The sequence below is a fragment of the Micropterus dolomieu genome, linkage group LG08, assembly GCF_021292245.1.
Source record: "Micropterus dolomieu isolate WLL.071019.BEF.003 ecotype Adirondacks linkage group LG08, ASM2129224v1, whole genome shotgun sequence".
Lineage (NCBI taxonomy): Eukaryota > Metazoa > Chordata > Actinopteri > Centrarchiformes > Centrarchidae > Micropterus > Micropterus dolomieu.
Window position 1 is genome coordinate 2384981 of NC_060157.1, and position 11897 is coordinate 2396877.

The following is an 11897-nucleotide window of genomic DNA, read 5'->3' on the forward strand; positions in this document are numbered from 1 at the left end:
AGAATTTCAATTTAATTTATTTAAGGTCTGATTTTCAGGTTCATGATTTTATTTAGAGGTTGTACCAGAACAGGTTTACATGGTTTCATTTTCAACAAACACCTTTTGTTATACTGCACATTGCGTGTTGAATGCATGATTTTAGCTACCGAGTGATGCATCTTTGTTGGGAGCTGGACATGTGCAGTACCTAGGTAAGGACTACTAGCCAATCAGAAGCAGAGTAGGGCGGGTCCTGACTAGCAAGGTAGTGTGATCCAAAACAAAACCGTTTCAGCCGGTGACCTTGGCTTCGGTGCAGCCGAACATGTTCGAGCCCAAGTCTGATCCCGAAAGATGGGCAGAATGGACCCGAACTTGCTTCACAACCTGGACTGGAGCAGGATGTTAAAATGTTTTTCATTTCACATTTAACTAGCTTAGTTGAGGGTATGCGACACTAGCTGCTAGGCGCGCATTATGCCGCGTGTTACATAGTGATGCAGATAGGTTACGGAAGTAAGGGCTGGACTATAATCTAGCTGTTTTCAGGCAGTTCAGAGCAGAGTTTTCTGTGGGAGATGGGAACTCCCTTTGGGCTGGACTTTTTAACTTTGCAAACCTATTACATGCACAAAAAGATAAACCCAAAAAACCCAATATGACCTCTTTAAAGGTCCATTATTAGACAAGTACCAAGGATGCACCAAATCAGCATTCATGCTAAATTTACCCACATGAAATTATAACTTAAATTAACTTTAAAAAAATGGCAGAGGAGCAGAACAAGGGCGCAGAGTTGATACTGAGAAATAAAATAGTAGTGATGCAAATCACTGGAATTAGCTACCTGTCTGGGGAAATCCTTAGGCTCCACCTCTTCCGTGTTGTAGCAGCCAATCAGACAGCTCTCTGAGTTAGGCTGGTATGGTAACATTTCTGGACCCTGGAATAGTAAAACAATGTAAATTGAGTATTTCTGAGGCGTATAGTAGTAATCTGCAAAATTAATTAGAACAGACACAAAAAGTGAGATCAGAATACAGCACAAGAAATCACCTGGTAGTCCAGTCTGTCCAGGTGATCTAAGCTGTAGGAGACGCTGGGCAGGTAGTTGTTTCCTGGGTGCTGGTCATTTAATGATCTGGGCAGGTAGCCATTGGGTGGATAGACATCAGGCGACATCATCATGCGACTGCTGGCGGAGTATAGGTCAGGTGGCACGGTCATGTGACCATAGTAAGGCCTGTGTAGAATTTATAAGGCAGAAAGTGCTCCTTCAGATCATGTAGGTGTATTTATTGTTCCGATGTCCATGACTGGAAATGTTATGATCAATGATATGTAAATTCCTCTATGGATATTTATAGTCTTCATCCATCCATCATGCCCGACCTTGCAAACTGAAGTTGCCCCCAAAACCCGTTTGTACACTTTTACCCTGGCCCCAGATTCTCATCATTACACAATTTTTTACCCTAGTTCCAAACGTTCCATCCCATTCACAAAATGATAACCATGTCCCAACGTTTTAGCCCACTCCTGACCATTTATCCCAATTTACAATCCTATACCCTGTTCCCAAACTTTGACAAAAGTCCCAAATTTTTACACAAATCCCAATTTTGTACCCCACTCCCAACCGTTTACCCAAGAGACAAGTCTTTACCCAGTTCATACCTTTGGCCTCTATCCCAGCTTTATATTTAATTCCTAATTATTTACCTAATTTCTGGGAATTTACCCCACAGTACCCACATTTGACCTAATCCCCGATTCAAAGACACATCTTTATCCCATTCACAAAATGTTATCATTGTCCAAAGTTTCATCCCATTTCCACTCTTCTATCTGTTAGCCCTTTACTTAGATAACCCCAGATCTAACAGACGCAAACATGACGCGTATGAAACCAGTTACCACAGTCTCTAGCTGTTTACCTCAGTCTTAAGCATTGTGTCCAACCTATTTTCCCAGCATTGTGTCCAACCCCTAAATCTAAGTCTTTTATAATAATTTGTAGTAGTAGTAGTAGTTGCATAACCATTGGTTTCTTTATTTGCATGTATTTACTCAAAGCTACATAATCCTTCACATAAAAATACTGACAGTCAAATAACACAAAAAAGAAAAGCTTTGATAAAATCTCAAAAGCTTCTTGCTATGTCCGCTGTTTCTGTGCCTCTACCAAGGATAACTCCTGTCACATCAGTCCTGTTCCAAACTGATCCAAAACCCTTTACCCCTAACTCTGTACCCTAGATCTTGCCCCCCATCACGCAGCCTTCCAATCGTACCTACCCTGCACTGTAGCCGTCTCCCTGGCCTTCCCCTCCATCCATCAGCCCCATGGCTCTCAGGGCCTCCCAGTGTCTCTCTGTCGGTGCGCTGCACTCAGTCGTACAATGGGACCGCCTCCTCCTGTGACCATGCCCCCTCCTTGCCTCCACCTGCATAGTGATCGGTTGGCCATACTCATCCACAAAGTGCAGCTCCTCCCGGTGTCGGTGATGAGAAGGTTCATGAGTCTTGGCCTGACGAGAGGGAACACTTCATATCAGGGGTTGGACGGTACTCGCAAAGCACAAGTTAAAAAATGAAAGCTCGAGGAATGCTTGACCGGAAGCAGAAGTGTAGAAGTTGTATTTTTTTATATACTGCTGCAATTTGGCTCCACTGGTGTGGAGAAATCAATTAATTTTAATGTTTTCTTAAAGATATATATTTTTTTTTTACAAAGGTCAGTATTTTTTCCTGCTTCTGCAGTATAATAAACAAATAGTATCTGTACTATTGATGAAGACTAAAGGTAACATAAATGCACAGTGGCAAAGTGGGTGTTCATCCTCCAGCACAAGGTTTTTGGTTTCTAACTTTTTGGCGTGCCTAACTACAGTTGTGTTACATAACGTGGCATATGATTCACTCTTTTATATAAAAAGATAAAACATTGAGCCATTATGTATATGATGGAGACCGGGAAAGAAGAGAGGTGTCTATTCCAGCAGTAGATTTCAGTGATTATTTCCTCTCATTCTGGCTGAAGGTGCTTTAATTAGTGGAAAGAGCTTCTACTGAGTTGAAATAACCCTCCATGACACATACTGATATATGAATATATCTATCTATCTATAGATATAGATAGAAATACACTAAATGGACAGAAGTACACTTTACTTTTAAGACATCCCATTCTAAATCAATAGGCATTAAAATGGAGTTGGTCCCCCTTTTGCAGCTAACAGCTAAACGCCTAGAATAACATACCAAAATGAATCAGTAATAACTCCTCAACCATTAGAATAATAAGGAATCAACTGTAAATGAACCAATTTATTTTGCTATTAAAGAGTAAATGGAGATGAAATAAAGGAAAATATACTGTATTTTCACCCTCGGCTGGTATAAAATCTATATTTTAATAGAAATATCACCATAAAAACCATCATACTGTAGATTACAATGCACCTGAATATATTCTAATACACCTGGAATACAACTGTAACTGTAAATTTGATGAAAAGAAACTAATACAAAACAGTTATTATACGAGTTTTATTATACAATGTTCACTTTTATTGGGAGTTTTCTTCAAAACACAATTTCTCTCCACACAACCACGTTCCAAATAACATAAAGCTTCCAAAACATTGAAATATTGATAAAAACATTTCTATGACCAAAAGAACTCCGATGCTTTACAGGCCCACAACTTGAGATCAGGCCTACAGGGCTGTAAGTGGGCTCTATCTCTTCGTCTTGAGCAGACGAATCGTTTGGTGGATGGGATGTCTGTGTGGCTCCTATGGCTCGGCCAGCAGATGATGACAAAGACCGTCTGTTCCAAAGCAACACTTCTTCTCTCCTTCAGTTTGTGGCGAGAAACAAAACTTAAGAGATCAGAGGCGCGATACCAAGACAGCGGCCCGACGTAATTTTTACAAACAAAGAACAGCTGTTTTGGGGCTAAAAACAGCAAAAGTAAGTCAGCGGTTGTGCTTTCTTTAGAGTGGTTGGACAGCGGTGTAGGATGAGATTAGAGATATGTGGAAGGCAATAACTAAAGGCATGTAGACTGTTTACAGAGCAATTTATGTTGTGATATAATTAGATGCTTGGTGTTTGAGGTGTGTTTGGTATAGATAAAAATGGTTGGTTTGACATTCTAGCTGATCCTCCAGCTTCACGGAGCTGTGTGGCATGGATAGGGTGACAAAATACTAGGATCAGACATGGATTACTCATTTGCTTTTTGCGTGTGAAATCGATCGTCATCCCCCATACCGGGCAAGTCCGTGCTTAAAAGTTTAAAGGTTCAGTGTGTAAGTTTTAGTGGCATCTAGTGGTGACGGTTACAAATTGCAACCAACGGCTCAATCACCGCTCAGCCCTCCCTTTGCAAGCGAGCAGGAGAATCTACGGTGGCCGACGCGCTCTGTCGGCTCTTGTGCTAAATAAAACGTGTGCTCCTCCATTTGTCCAAGTTTCACTTCTCTTCTTAAAACAGACAACTACTATTACTACTTCTTCTTCATATATATTCAACATAGTGACGGTAAGCGCTCTGTAGAGCCGTTTGTCTGTTTGGGCTACTGTAGAAACATGGCGACTTCCATGTAAGGGGACGCACACTGTATGTAGATAGAAATATCTCGTTTCTGTCAATATAACCATTACGGTTCATTGTGTGAGGTCTTTATACACCACTTAAAACATAGTTATTTTTATTTCTGTCAATATATCCTCCTAAAGATTACACACTGGACCTTTTAAGATGAACATTTGTGAGTTCAGACACTGATGTTGGAAGAGAAGGCGTGGCTCACAATCTCCGTTCTAGTTCATCCCAAAGGTGTTGGATAGGGTCGAGGTCAGGGCTCTGTGCCTTCCACACCAAACTGGGAAAACCATTTCTTCACTGGAGCTGGCTTTGTGCATGTGGGCTTCGTCATATTGAAACAGGAAAAACACAAACTGCTGGAAGAACTATTTTCTAGAATTGGATGCTGTAGCATTTAGAGCCCCTCTCAACACAATACTTTTATCCATACAGTGTATACGTGTATATGTTTAAGCATCATGAGACAGAATCTCTTTGTGGATATCTCACATAAAAATGCTGAGAGGGGGCTGTAAGTTTACATCGAGAGCTAAACAGAGAGCGTCACCATTCTGTCAGCTCAGGACATAAAAGGACAGCTCGCGCCCTAAAGGGCTCTCTGTCATTATGTCTGCTGAGTATGAGAAAACTGTAATAGTGGTGGTTTGTGTTATAACGTCACATGTGAAAGTTAAGATGCAGTGAAGTTAAAGAGACTCGGTCTTAACAGCAGGACAATGTAGGTCAGGATACAGCAGCAGCAGCAGCAGCAGCCCTCTGTAACTCCTGGACCAGTACTGGAGTCTTTACAGTCTCAGTGCACCGCCCGGGGCCACATACACATGCATGCAAACACAGACAAACAAGCACACATAGATGCAGAAAGATGTGCACACATAATACATGAACACACCAGTTCATACATGTGGAAACCTGCAGTCACACATGCACAAACTTGTACACAAATACATACACACACACACATAGAGCAGAGAGTGATGTGCTGAACCCTGGAGGAGTGGGTTGCGCTCTGCTGCACTTTGACAGTAACGCAGGCTGATCTGTCTCTCTCTCTCTCTCCATCTTCATGTATCTGTCTCTCTCGCTCTCTTTATCTCTCAGTATTTTTTTATTTTTTTTATATAAAGCTTTGACTCAATTTTCACTGAGTCTCAAAGTACAAAACTCTGCAAAATGTGACACCCCTTGTTCTCAGCACAAAATCACAGTCGGCATGCAAAATTAAACAAAAGTGTCAAATGCTGCAGCTTTTATAAAACCGGATCAGAATATATTGGATTTGGTCTCTTTCAAATCAAACTATCAAATAAAAAGTATCCCCATCAAATCAAACAAAAGACTTTTAGCAAAATGTACAGTAAGCAGCCGACATCAGATATTATACTGTGCATGTAAAAATAAATCCACTGCTGTTCATGATGCATGAAAGATGCAGAAAAGGAGACTATCTCTCAACATTCAAGCAAAATGGTACCAAACAGATCCAGTGATGAATCAATTCAATGTGACTGTGATCTGCCTCAGATTCCCTGTAACATGTAACATGGATGTTATGTTACAGACATTACTTTAGCCGTTAGTAGTGTGCTCCATATGTACTCGGAAGTCGTTTTTGACGCCGTTCCTACTCCTCAACCCGGACGAACTCAAAGGACCCCAAGTTCAGAAAGCAAGATAGCCGCGAAGATGCGTGAAATACCGTGTAATGTGTTGTTTACCATCTGGTGTTGCTAAAATTGGCTAGGCCGCTAACCACAACAATGGTCGCTGTTGCTACAACCACACGTCCATCTTGTTGTCCGGCTTGTCGTGTCGTGTGGCAAGTGAAACGCATCCATCTCGGATTTCCTTGTGTTTTTAACTGATATGACGTCGCTCCGAGTCCTGAGCTCTAACTTCCGAGGTGAAAGGAATGCAGCATGAGAGACAATGTTTTTAATAATATCTGAGAAATGTGGTGTGGTTGAGGTTAGGGAAGGCTTGTGTATATTCTCAATATTTTCAAGGTGCGGTTTAGGCAACTAATGCACTTGTTAAGCTTAGGGAAAGATTGTGGTTACGGTTTTGAACTATAGATGCTGGTCTACCACCATGACTTCCACACCCTTAGACCGACTTTAGTCCTGTGTGAAAAAACGCAGCCCTCTCATTCATTCGATTGGAGCCGTCCTGGCGACCAACACAGGGGTTTGAGCCTGGCTTGTTCCAGCAAGTCGAATTCAAGCAGGCACCCACTTCTGATGGATTATTTTGTAACAAGAATGCTGTATTTCTGCTGTTTAGCGTTTCTCATAAGCCTTTAAAGGAGACCTATTAAACTGCTCTTCCAGTCCTATATTGTAGTTCTGTGACTCCTGTACGGCAGCTTTGCGTGATTCAAAGTTCAAAAAAATAATTTTCTGTCTTATACTGGCTCTTCATGTAGGCCTTCATTTCAGCCTCTGTCTGAAACAAGCTGTAGATGCTCCTGTCTCTTTAAGGCCCCCCCTCAAAGCCCACTGTCTTCTGATTGGCCAAGACCTGAAGCATGTTACCAGGCTGTTGTTGTTGCTGAGCGGTACAGACTGACTGAGCGTTGCTGTGGGAGCAAATGACCATATATGGAACAGCGGCTCCGTCTGGCTCCATGTGTCGTATTACGGAGCCGTTGGTAGATAAAAGCAGTTGAAAACAGAGCGTTCAGAACAGGAGGAAACCTGAGGTTTTGCTCACAGAAATTTCTTATAAATACTTTAACCTCATTATTTGAAGCTTTGGCCATGTTTAACATGAACATCCAACATTATAACATTGTAGATAAGTCATAAAATGAGGAAAAGCATAACAGGTCTCCTTCAACACATTCATTTGTTGCGTTGTATTTTCAGGCTGGTGGTGGTGTAATGGTGTGGAGGATATTTTCTTGGCCCTTTCTTACCAACTGAGCATCGTTTAAAAGCGACAGCCTACCTGAGTGTTGCTGCTGACCATGTCCATCCCTTTATGACCACAGTGTCCCCAGTCAAATCAAATGTAACAAAGGTCAAATCACCTCAAACTGGTTTCTTGAACATGACAATGAGTTCACTGTACTCCAATGGGCCTCCAGAGCCTCCACATCTCAGAGCGCCTTTGGGATGTGGTGGAACGGGAGATTCACATCACTGATGTGGGGCCGACAAATCTGCAGAAACCGCGTGATGCTATCATGTCAATATGGACCAAAGTCTGTGTGTTTCCAACACAACAACGAAGAATTAAGGCAGTTCTGAAGGCAAAAGGCGGTCCGATCTGGTGCTAGCAAGGTGGCCAGCGAGTGTATATATCTAGGCTGTCTGGCCTGCACTGTAAACAATCAAATTGTGAACAAATTGTAACAGACATAAGATAAATAAATCTATATTGTTTTTATAGGATCACGCTTCTGTGGAGCTTTACTCAGTCCTTTGGGAGGCTGGTCTGCTGAACTATAGCAACACAAATAACTTGGTTTAATGTTAACACCATTTAAAATAAGCTTCTACCCAAGTTTGAATACAATGGGTGTAAAAATATCTTGTTGAAAACAAAATTACGTGCGTATTAAAAAAACACACAACCCTGGCATGAACACAAGATTCATGTTACGACTCGCTTCTAAAAAGCAAAAGAACTTTGGTTGAACTCCGTCCTCTGACTATTGAGGCTGTGAGATTCAGAAGTATTCAGAAGGATAATAGATTGAATGAGCAACGTGATTTGGATGAAGTGGAAAGTGAGTCACAGTTTCTTTTGTACAAGGACAAGAGTGTCAGTCTTTCATGAAACAATTTGACAAAACCCTGATTATTAAAAACTAGAATGGTTGCTTTATTTTCATGCATCTAAGTTTGCCATCACTGTCTCGGAAGCTTAGAAAAGAAGGAAACTTTTTTTGAATCTTATTCGGATTTCTGTGGGTTATAATTATTACCATCTTGTTTTAAAATAGTATGTGCTGCAATCTGATTTGACATGGTCGCATTCGCCTTTATTTTAGTCAAAGTAGGTTTTCCAGCAGCTATACGAGGATATAAAGTGTACTACTGTACATCCAGAGGCGACATAGAGGCCTCAGTCCTGCGCCACCACGCATTTATGTCAAACTGCCAATCTCTTTACGATCATCCTGCTGCCTTACATTCTGCCAGCCTCACATCAGAGACAAATAAACCAAGTGTGGTCCTCCACTCTTGTTTCCCTCGCAACGGCTGTCCAAACAGACATCTCAAACATTTACATTCAGCTTTACCAGCCGTGGTGGAAGATCCCTGTTGATCCTCTCTGAGACAAAACTCAGCTGTCGTCCTGGCTGAAAAGTTACTATACGTACTGTATTTGTGAAGGATATTTTTTTTTCCTTGTAAAGATTTACATCTTCAGTAGGAACCAATGGGAGCTGAGAGCCAGAGACAAGAAGCCAGGAAGCATTGAGAAACAAACTAACACGGCAGTGCGTCTCTTAAGTGGTCGGGGAGTGAGGTTTGCTCACTGCACAGCCTCGTTGGCTTCCGTCACACCTGCCCTAATGTGTTTCACCTGTGTCTCGTTATCTCCTCCCCCTGATGTATTTAAGGGCCTGAAAGTCCGCACCAAGTTCCGAAACAAAGTTCATCTTTTGATATGTTTTGACTCGTTCGGTTAGTTTTGGTTTGTTTAACATTGCAATTATGCGAGCGCACTTAAGAACTTTAAATGAAAGACTCACTGCGTCATCATCTATGTGGGCTGTGTCTCCCTGTACTTGACATTGATTGACAGCTCCACGGAACAACGAGGACGTTCATTTGGCAAATATGACGTAGCCTCGAGTACAGCTGGTGCTGCAGGTAGTAATGCCATAATAACAATATAGTGGCAACGATATGCATCTGTTCATTCCTCATTCATTCATTCATTCTGGTCAAAGCTACCCAGTCCTTAGAGCTCTCCGTTTGGCGAGGGACCAAAGCAAAGTCAAGTCAGGTTTGTTTAAAGTGTAAAATCACCAGCTGTGTGGTCCCAGAAAACAGAGACACAAAAAATTTCCAAGACAGGATAAAAAAGCTGAGAACACATAACGAGATACATAAATTAAAAGACAATAAAATACATAAATGTAAAACAATAAGAAATAAATCATTTTAAATGTATAACAATTCATAAAATACCGTGGCCCTAACTATAAGCCTTCTCACAAAATAAAGAAAAAACATCCCCAACTAAAAGCTTTACTAAAAATAAAAAGTTTTAGCCTACTCTTAAATATAGAAATGTATGTTGCTTCCCGAACCCAAACAGGTGCCTGATGGCTAAAAGCTCTGGCTCCCATTCTACATCTAGAGACCCTCGGCACTACAAGTAGCCCTGCATGTTGGGAGCGCCGTGTTCTAGTGGGGCAGTATGGTGAAAGCAGTTCTTTCAAAGAAGATGGTGCCTGACCATTAAGGGCTTTGTATGTAAGAAGAAGAAAGAGGTGAGTGGCAATTTGTTTCCATAGTGGCAGTCCGTTTCAAGAGATTTATAAACTTATTTGAATGCATTTCGCTGTGTATTTGTTTGTTTACGGTTTACACCACTGGAAATTCCTGTAAATGGAATTTTTCTTTTGCATGAAATGTATGAAATTAATTTTTCCTATGTCATTTATATGTAGCTTTGGCAATACTGTTGTTATACATTCATGCCAATAAAGCTGATTTGAATTGATTATCACTTTTGTTTCTGGATTTACTTTGCTTGGGGCTGCCTCACCTGAACTGTAAGTGTAAGAAACCCCGAACGATACCTCTTCAGCGTTAACCCTCCTTCCCGTGTTTACACCGTGGCGGACCGTAACATCTTTGCACATGTTGTAAAAGCGAAGCAGGGAACCTGTAATCTCTCTGTGGTTCTCTCTCATCTCTATATAAAGGGATTTGTTATACGTTGACTGTCTGTGAACATTTCATGTCTTGTGTTGTGTGTTTATGTGACGCTTGTCTTCCTGCATCTCAAAGATCGGGTCACCTCAGCAGCCATCGGACCGAGTTATGATCCCCCTCCTCTGCCTGTTTGTCTGCACTGTGTTGGCCTGTCAGAGGTCCACTGCTCTCCTGGAATGAGTGTGTGCTGCAGAGTCATCTCACAAGGAGTTTGTTTACGTGCACCACAGCATCAATGCATTGAGGATGAAACCTCATCTGACATGCGGAACGCTATAATCTTGTGTTCCAGCGTTCAGAGATGAACATGTGCCAGAAAACATCCGTCCTGCTGTCGTCGTCGCAGATTGTTCAGCTCTGCATGTCTAAAGAATGCGTCGAACCGCAGCCTGCCGAGCCTTTTGATCGTCGAGGCGTTCAGCCAGGAGACGTGGCGCTAAATGAAAACATGGCTAAGCTACAAGCTCTCGTCACTGTTCATCACGAGGGAAGAAATCTCAGACACCCACGAACAGCAATTACAGAGAGCTTTGCGCTTTAACAAGCGGAGAAATATGAGGAGTGCTCAGTAACCAAGACAAACACTTTCCAAGAAAAACTCCCAGTGACGGACTAATTTGTAGAAGCGAAGCTGGAGCACTCTTCATAATGTGTTGTTGTGTTTGTTCTCTGCTGTTGCTTTTCAGCGTGATCTCTTCACTTTGCTGCAGATTAGTCACCATTGGAAGTCCTTCATGGCTGGTCGATGCTTCAACAGACTGAAAAATGTCCTTTTGCAGAATCAGCTGTGCAGTTTTAATTTATTAGTTTCAACAACATATTGATTTTAAAGAGTTTTGAAAACAAAGCAAGAACAATGGCCTTTATTTTCTTTATTGTGTTTTTGTTTAAAAAAAAGTCAAAAATAAATTTGGTTAATTAATAGATTATTTAAGACCTACATTCCCTCAAAATATTCTGCCTCGGTAACGCAGGAAATTTAACAGATAAAAAGCTTTCCTGTCAAACATGCCACAGACAAAAAAACATAACATCTGTCTAAAAAATGACTAAACTTTTTGTAGAAAATTTAGGCGGAAAATTGAGTTTTGTAAAAACCAAAACTACTTATTTTTGACGGCTCTGCAAACCCTCTGATGATACGTTCACTGACAAAGCCCAAGGCCAAACCTTTTAAGATTCTTCGGTATGGTTACAATCAGGGTACGATCTTCATTACTGCCACAGTCTCCCACCTGAAAGTCAACTGCAAATCAGTTCCCTTCCAGACTCCAGTTCCATTTCAGATTATTTCAACAACTAGCCACAGTATTTTGTTCCAACAACAAACATGCAACTTGTATCCTTAGACCCTCGCTTCAGATGTAGAAAAACAAAACTTATAGCAATAGCTGTTG

General features: G+C 41.4%; 1 long non-coding RNA gene across 1 annotated transcript in view; it reads left to right on the forward strand.

Moving 5' to 3' along the window:
- LOC123974654 overlaps positions 1 to 11339 on the forward strand; it is a 30740-nt gene extending 19401 nt beyond the window's left edge. Inside the window, exons 2-3 of the long non-coding RNA XR_006825900.1 lie at positions 9878 to 10052; positions 10576 to 11339. This is a non-coding gene — a long non-coding RNA (uncharacterized LOC123974654). The remainder of the gene's footprint in view (positions 1 to 9877; positions 10053 to 10575) is intronic.
- Positions 11340 to 11897: the final 558 nt, after the last annotated feature.